This window comes from Monopterus albus, unplaced genomic scaffold (genome assembly GCF_001952655.1).
Source record: "Monopterus albus unplaced genomic scaffold, M_albus_1.0 scaffold897.1, whole genome shotgun sequence".
NCBI lineage: Eukaryota > Metazoa > Chordata > Actinopteri > Synbranchiformes > Synbranchidae > Monopterus > Monopterus albus.
The window spans coordinates 1,473-10,527 of record NW_018128777.1 but is presented as its reverse complement, the minus strand read 5'-3'; the positions used below and the strand labels follow the sequence as shown (position 1 = coordinate 10,527).

At 40.2% G+C, this 9,055-nt stretch overlaps 1 long non-coding RNA gene across 1 annotated transcript; it reads right to left on the bottom strand.

Moving 5' to 3' along the window:
• Positions 1-3,730: 3,730 nt before the first annotated feature.
• On the bottom strand, positions 3,731-5,422 carry LOC109953641 (uncharacterized). Its single transcript, XR_002273948.1, has 2 exons — positions 5,356-5,422; positions 3,731-4,749 (listed from the first exon to the last, which is right to left on the bottom strand). It is a non-coding gene; the product is annotated as an uncharacterized LOC109953641 (long non-coding RNA).
• Between the last annotated feature and the right edge of the window lie 3,633 nt (positions 5,423-9,055).

Here is a 9,055-nt window from a genome sequence, read left to right as displayed (position 1 = left end):
GGAAATGTGGGATGTTTAAGACTTGCTGTCTAGTTCCTGTGTGATCTCCAAAGAAACACAGCTACTTTCTTATCAGCTTCATTGTGTTGGACTCTACTTTTTAGACCCCTTATTCCTCCTGGCTCCTCTCTGTTTCAGGCGACTTCCTCAGTTACCATATCCATCAGAACTTCTTGTCCACTGAGATTTAGACAAGACAATAAAACCAGCTGAAACAAACGAGGAAAAGGCAGCAGCAGCCGACATTTATGTACAGGTCCGATCACTGAACAGGAAGTGCTGTGGATGTGGCCTAAATGTTACTGTTGGTCAGATACCAACAGAATGAACGTAGGCAGTCGACCATCTAAAAAAATCTCACTGTGTTAATGTTCGCCCACACGTCAGCTTCTCTCAAAGTATGCACTCAGCGTCCAGACTTCATTTAGTCTTTGCCCATATTCACCCCAGAGGCAGCACAGCCTCAAAATGTTTATAAGATAAAAATTTAAAATGTAGGGCAAACTGAGACTAAAACGTTCCTGAATTGCACATCAGACAGTAGCCTTAGTGAAAACAGTAAAGCAATTAGAAAGTAAACTGTAGTTTCTTTGACACACCCTCCATTTTTTACTGTCACATGTTCATTTTAAGACTGGAGTCAATCAGATTCAAATCAGGTTTATTACCTCAGATATTGATCCTAGCAGCTGCCAGTGTTGCTGTGCAGTGTGGATGATGCTGTAGACACTTTGTACCAGTCTAGACAATTGAATTTGACCAGTCAGTGCAAATGTCTTTCACATATCAGGAGCTCCTGCCTCAGGAGCAGGAACAACAGCACAGATCAGGTTTGTATTGAGGCAACAATCCTGACTTCTTAAAAGGATCCTTGCTTGCTGGGAAAGTGAGAACATAACCAAACAGAGGAGGTTTTGAAGAAGTCCGGTTTGTCCCGGTATTGAGGAGGCAACACACTTAATGAACATAAATGATTTTGCTAATCTATTTCCCACTATGCTAAACCCTCCTGGCTGCAGGACCCGTTTAGTCAAAATGTGCAGAGCAGACCTTGTAGTGAGGTCAGAATGGCATCAGATGGTTCTCCCAGTACAACCAAACCACCCCAAAATATGTTAACAACTGGTCTGATACTTCTGTTTGGTCTGTACCCAAATACAGCTGCTGCATTTAGATCCAAGGGGGGAAACAAACAAAAACTGGGAGCTAACAGGACCAAAGGATTCAGGTCTGAAAAAGGCTCAGATCAGTTCCATCTATTACACTCCTCACCACACGATGGCGGTAGTGGCTCACTTAATGTTTGCCAACCAGAAGCAAAGGAAGAAGTGGTTTCTCCTCGTGGTGACCTTTGACCTTACCTCTGTTATAATAAAAGCTGTGAGGAAATCTCTTTGTCGACCTCAGAGTACAACCAGGATGGCATTAACATACCAAGCTCATGTAATGCTGAGACACAGTAAGAACAAACTAAACCTCCTCCTGGTGTCAGCAGTGTGCAAAGACAAATAGCAATGGGTGAATATACTGTACTGCCGTTCTCTTGAAGCACTCAGGTGAGCACACACATGACCTGGGGTGGAAAGTGTCTGGATGTGTGAACACGGGCTCTCTGTCTGACCTCAGTGTGACTCTGTGTGTGTCAGGGTGTGATCTGGAGCAGCTGGAAAGGAAAAGAGTTCTCCATCCCCTTCACTGAGATGAAGATGAGGCCAGCAGCCTTCAGTCCTCCACCCAGAGGATGAAAGAGAGAGAGAGAGAGAGACAGGATGAACTGCTAAACACATGCACGGACAGCAGGCAAAGTCAACACTCAGTTCTACAATGAGCAGTTTATATATAAACCTTACAGAAACTCAACCTTTGGCTCTGGGAAAAGATTGCATCAGTGCTTTTAGCCAATAAGAAAACTGATCACACTCACTGAGGGGTCACCTAGAGGCTAAAGGTTCAAACAAAAAACCTCTTACTCACCAGAATATTGGCTCATCGTCCTGATTTAATACCTAAGTACTTACGTATTCTGTAGTTGAGTTATAAATATCAGTATGAATGAGCAAATAATTACCTCAAATGCACAACAATTATCATTCATGGTCACAAAAACACAACAATAACTCACTGTAGATCATTTAGTATTTTTTGAATGTAATCTTTCCAACAAAATGGCATTCTTTACAAATATCTGAAGCAAATTTAAGACATTTTAAATAATTCTTTGTTCGGTTTGTAATGTTATAACTACAAAGATTGCAATTTTACCATGCAAGTTATTTCCCAATGAAATTATTTAGTAGATACTGCCACCTAGTGACAAGCCAAAAATGTGTGACATGCTGAAATTAACTAACTATACTTGGGTAGTATTCTAAGTTTATAAGTAAGAATAGCAACTAAAAATATATATACACACATATATATACACACACATATATATACACACACACATATATACACACATATATATATACACACATATATATACACACATATATATATACACACATATATATATATATACACACATATATATATATACACACATATATATATATATATACACACATATATATATATATACACACACACATATACGTATATAAAAGGTTATAAAGTAACTAGAGCCTATAAGAATCAAATCTTACACAGTGGATGACGTCCAAGCCCACTACTCTGCACTACAGAGGGGCGATATCTGTGTAGTCAGTGACCGAACATGTGACGCGGAAAGAACAAGTGAACCAATGGAGGATGACTCTGAGGCCCATGCAGAGTGTTGGGACCTGGTACTTTTAACCATGCTAACTCAGAGACGAAGCAGTTCAAGTAACTTCAAAACAGTGCTGATTTATTCAATGAACACAGGTAAAAATTAACATTACACGCTCAGGTATCTTCCACCTCCAACATGCACGCAGGCAGCTGAAAGATGAAAGACCCTGAACCACAACAGGCCTATACATTATATCACTTCGGGCTAACCCCATTCTACACAGAGACACACCAAACTGTGACATCTCCCAGGGACAGCTTTGCAGCTGACCATAACAGTAGTCAAAGCATGAAGAAAATCAATGTGTGATTGTCTGTTGATTATGTGGTGTGTAGCTAAAACATTCTAACACGACCTCTAGTGACATGTCATGACATTAAACATAAGAAAATATTATGGCTATGGCTACAGTTATACACATCATAATAATAATAATATTAAACATCCTGTCTGCTGACAGTCATCAACTTTCTATCTAGTTATCCTTGACCATAAGCAACCTGCAGCAACTCATGAGAATGACTAAGCATTTAACAGCCTGAGCTAGACATCCTGTCTACTCTAAACATTTCTAATACATCAAGTATCTATCCAATATCTATCTGACTAAAAATACCTAACAAGAGCGTTTCATAGTTCGCTGTCTTTGCTCTGAATCGACCAACAGTTTCATCCCAACACTACACAGCTCTGTGACGCCAGGGGAACAATGAAATCTGCTTCTCACAGATCCCGGTCTTAAAATTATAATAGCCAAAATAGCGAGTCCATTTTCCTTGGTCATCACAACATGCTGCATATGAATGTTGTGCGGCAAATCCTGACAGTCCTGTGGCCCAGAACCTGTGGGACAAACAAAGGTTCATTTTAAACAGGGCTGAAACTTTGACTTTTCTGATTCAAGTTATATTGAATCTCACTTTAAATATTTTCAATATGTTCAGTAACGTTTTAGACGATTTGCAAACAGCTCAACACAAAGGATTGTGGGTATAGGTCTGGTCCCAGCTGTATTATGAAACCTGAATCCAGGACTCAGAGATGGCGTCCGTTCATTCCAGTGAACGTTCCTCTGCTCGTACTCCACCACATTTTTTCTCTTCCAGGTCTGACTCCTGGTTGTTCAGCTCAGTGGTGTTTCTCTGCCTGAGCCCAGTGGGTTTTACACAGGTTGGGTCTTAATGCTTTAAAAGGTGATGATGAGGGAGCAGTAGCTGCCCTCCTGCTGTGTGAGCTGTGTTGTCAGCACTTTGACACACAGCAGTTTTAAATGGCTGTTGATGAGGAAAAGACTTTGGGGCTCACAGGGATTTGTGTTGCAGAACCTCAGTTTGCCAGCAGAACAAACTAGTTGGAAAGCTGCTCTCTTCATCCATCCCTGGACTGATGGTCATGTTCAGCTTTGTCCTTCTTATGTCCTGAGCTTTAGACCCAGCAGAGAAGAGACAGGTCGTCCTTCATGCTGGGCTACAGCTGAAGGAGCTGCAGTCACATCTGTGTGACTTCTGAAGCTCAGAACCAGTTTGGTTTCTTTACTTCCACCATGTTTGTTCTGTCTGAGGACACAGACGGCAGCAAACATTCAATAAGCTGAACTGTGACCAGTGGTTTGAACCGTTTCTGAATCCTGACTCCTTCAAACTCTGTTTCTCGACCTCATCACGGACTGAAGGTGAAGAGAGTTCATGTCCAGCTCTTTGTCTAAACAAGGATTTTTTCTTACTTTCTTTTATTTGATTCAACATCTGGGGGCTGTTAAACAACAAACACTGATCCAATCATTTCACCATGTGTTGCTGTCCTACCTTTAACACTTGGTTCTGTTGGTTTCTGACACTGTGATAGAAAGACAAACCCTCTCACCCTTGTGTCAATGCTGATCCATCCAACCATTTCCATGTATATCTCCATTGTTCATATACAGGCTGTAGACCGATCCATGAATCTCCATACCAGTTCAGATTAGTGATGAATTTCTAGTAGTTGACAAGAGACAACAATCATTCCTCCATTTGTCAGTCAGCGTTTGTGTTGTGATAAAGTCACTTGGTGACTGTGTGAAGGAAAATACTTTCTTTCAGACAGAAATGTCTGTGGAACACAATCCTGTTTATTTATTCCACTTTATTTAAAAACTTGGCATCAACCTGAATGTTGTTGAGCCTTTATTTCTGCAGAAAAGAGCAGTCTCTGAGCAGTGTTACAGTCTGAAGGAGAAGCTCCCCGAGCAGAGAGCTGCACTTCCTTTGATGTCTATACATAGACATCAATAAAATTACTTGTGGTTTTGATCAATTAAGGTCATATGTGAGGCCAGATCAGGCTGGTTTCAAATACGAAGAGAGGTTGTGTGGTTTTTCATCCATACAATCACATTTTTCATTGCAGACGCTCTTACACAGTAAACTGTCTAGTCTGACAGATAATAACTACATGGCAACAGTCAACATGCTAATGAAGGTGCTAATATTAATTTTCCATTACACCGACTGTAAACCAAACTACTGGCAGTAGGTCAGACCCACAGTAACACACCACTGGCAGCTCCATCAGAGATGTCACACACAGTAACACACACTCACCTGTTCCTACTCGCTGGTTATGATCACCAGGTGAGCTCCTCTCTCAACACAGTCGTCTCTGCTGTCAAACCAGTTTTTCTTCTCATTCAATTTAAAGTAACAGCTGCATCCAAATCTCGTCCATCCTTCAGGACACATCCCTTAATGTCAAACGAGTTTTCAAGACACATTTCATGTCATTCAGTGTGAAACTGATGAGACTTGTCATTTAAGATCTTTGTTGTCGACACATCTCATTTTAAGGTAAACGGTATTTTCAAAACATTTTATTGAGTTTTTATTTACAGTTGACACAGCCCAAACTCAACTTGTTTGACATTGGGGTTGTAATAATGGTATTTGCTGTTAGTTTTTAAACTTTTCTCACCTTCAATTGTGGTCTTTAGCTTCTTTACTTCGTCCTGTAACTGTCTATTGCTTATGACCGCTATATGTTTGGATAAAAACAAGAACAAATAAAACAACAAAACAAAAATATTTGTCATCTGGATCCTGTGTATTAGTTTAAATTATTATTTTTTAGCTGCAGTCTTATCGTGGAGCTGCTTCATGTTGTTCTTTAATTGTTGATCATGAAAATATCTGATGAGCAAACAGACCAAAAGCTTTAAATTCTTAAACTAAAGGCAGGTTTAAGTTTCTTACTGTTCATGATTAAATCTCACTGTCACATTTTCAAACTTGTGTCAATGCTGATCCATTTGGACCATTTCAATGAACATTTTACTTCAGCTGGATGTTTATCTGACTCTTTGGACTCTGAAGTATCTGGTTTGCTTTCAAAAACAGAATCTTCTGAAACGAGTAGTCGTTCTACTCTTAATACTTTTTCTTTTACTTCTGTGCCTATTTCTGAGGTTCATAGTGCATTAAGTAATTTGGATACCAGAAAAGCAGCTGGGCCTGATGGACTGGATCCTTTTTTCTTAAAATTGGCTGCAGACTATATAGCTGAACCACTGTCTTATGTTTTTAATTTAAGTCTTAGTAGTAACGAAATTCCAGTGATTTGGAAATCAGCTTTTGTTCTTCCCCTTTTAAAGGAAGGTGATCCATCGGAAGTTAATAATTATAGGCCAATTTCTAAACTGTGTGTTTTAGCGAAAATCCTAGAAAAAATAGTGAGTGACCAACTTAAGGGGTTTTTAGAATCAAATTACATATTGTCCCCATTTCAGTCTGGTTTTAGAAAACAGCACAGTACTGTTACTGCCACATTAAAATTTTTAAATGATGTGTTACAAGCATTGGATTGTAAAAAACATTGTGTAGCTTTATTTATTGACCTCTCTAAGGCTTTTGATACTGTGGATCATGTATTACTGATTAACTCGTTGTTAAGGATTGGTTTGTCGGAGGGAGCGATCCCTTGGTTTAGGAATTATCTTTCAAGTTTCGCCTACGGGCGCTGAAGTTGGTCTTAAATCCTAAGAAATCTAAGGTTATGGCATTTTCGCATTTACAGGAGCTATCAACAGATACTCTGTCAATAACAACAGATCGGGGAGTGTTGATTGAGCTGGTTTCCAGCTATAAGTACTTAGGTTTTTTACTTGATTCTGAGTTGTCTTTTAAAACCCACATTGCTAATGTGGTTCGAAAATTACGGATGAAGATTGGATTCTTTTATCGTAATAAATCCTGCTTTTCCTTGCAGGCACGCAAATATTTAATATCAGCGACCTTTCTTCCCCTGTTGGATTATGGTGATGTACTGTATATGAATGCCTCAGCTAGATGTCTCCATTCTTTAAATGTGGTTTACCACAGTGCCTTGAGGTTTGTGACGGGTTGTAGTCGACTAACGCACCATTGCGACCTGTATGTTAAAGCACAGTGGTCGTCTCTGAGCATGCGAAGACATGTTCATTGGATGGTGCTAGTGTACAAGGCTTTGGTAGGCCTAGCTCCGGCATACTTATGCTCTCTTTTACGTAGATCGGATACCAAATATGCTTTACGGTCTTGTGATAAGTATCAGCTCATGGTGCCGAGAGTTCGGACCGAAAAAGGGAAACGGGCTTTTGGATTTGCCGCTCCCTCTTCGTGGAATAGTTTCCAAGCAGATTTTAAACTTACTGAATTATGCTCAGTTAAAGCTTTTTATTCTCTTATGGCTCTTAGGCAACAGGACTCTATTGGTCAGTGTATGTGTTTTTAAATTGGTTATATTGTTGATTATTGTATTTATGGTTTTGATTGTTTAAATGTTTAATGTTTTGATTTGTATTGAAACTTATGTATTGACGACATGTGTTGTTGACCTCTTGGCCAGGTCACCCTTGTAAAAGAGATCATGATCTCAATGGGTTTTTTACCTGGTTAAATAAAGAGAAAGAAAGAAGAAGAAAGAAACTGGAGTTCTGCCTTCTGTTCAGCTCACTCTGGCTAATTTTACCTAGTGGATCATTATTTGCTGGTGTAAACTATAAAAAAAACAACCAAGAAGCAGAACAGTACCAGGTAATCTTCCATAACATGGGGTGAGAGTTTTCTTACAGACTTTTGTTAACTGTGGTTGATCTTACAGTGTATGGACAGGATGATGATGGCGCCCCCCATCAGAAGGCACAGTGCTCCCAGACACACTACTGCTCTTCTGGAAGACCTTCTTTGGACTGGAAGAGGCATCTGAGTGGGAGCTCCTGCACAGGCAAAACACACGTTCATTAGAAGGAAGAGACACGGCTGCTGGTCTCATGGTCGTTACCATCATCCTCTGCTGGTGAAACACTTTCCTCACTTATTGCTTACACCTGTGGTTGGATGCAGTCTGCACACAACTATACACCAGAGTCAGTCAGCAACATTAAAAGTTCCTGTCAAACCAAACCTCACATTTCCTTTATGCTTCTCTGAAACTGTCCTAACCACAGTTGTTGCTTCACAAAAATGATGCTGTTTCTTCCATGTTACCATGTGAATAATCAGCAGCAAAGGATATGAAGATGAGTCCTCTTCTTCAACAGCTCAAGTTCTGTGCACTTTAACAAACAACTAACTTAGGAAAAGCGTCAACACGGTACATGTAGGTGTGTAGAAACAAAGAGACGTCTGATGGGCCGCAGGTGCTTTGGGTTGGAAAGATGAGTGTAAGAAACTGAACAGAGAACAAACTTGGGCTTCACACATCAGTTACATCATAGTTTTTTATAATGTTGACTTGTCATTTACCTCCTTCCTGAGACTGAAAACCAGTGCGATCATCTCTGGTATTGTCTGGAACCTCGTAGATCGCCACCTCCGACTCTGCTCCATCTCCCTCCAGCTTTCTGTTGTATCTCACCTTTCTGGATAAATCTGGTTTGTCGTGAATATCTGACATCTTCGGTGGACTGAGACAGTTGAACAGTAGCTGCACTTCACTTACTGACACTGGCCTGTGTTGATCGGTTACTGTACTGCAGTAGAGCGTTTACTGTGCTGGTGTAGTAAACACTATGTCGGTTATAAGTTCAGTAAGATACAGAACTGGTTTAGTGAATAGAGGAAATGGCAGCAAGAAAACTAACGCACCCACCATCTTTATATATTTTTGACTGGTGGAACAAAAGGCGGAGCAGTGGTTAGCCCTGTCACCTCACATACGAGGTTTTCTGTCAGCAATGCTGTGTTGGTAACAGATGACCTACATACACACTGTGTTTTTTCTTAATATCTGTGAGGACCCTCACTGAGTCGGTGCATCTTCTAACCAAAG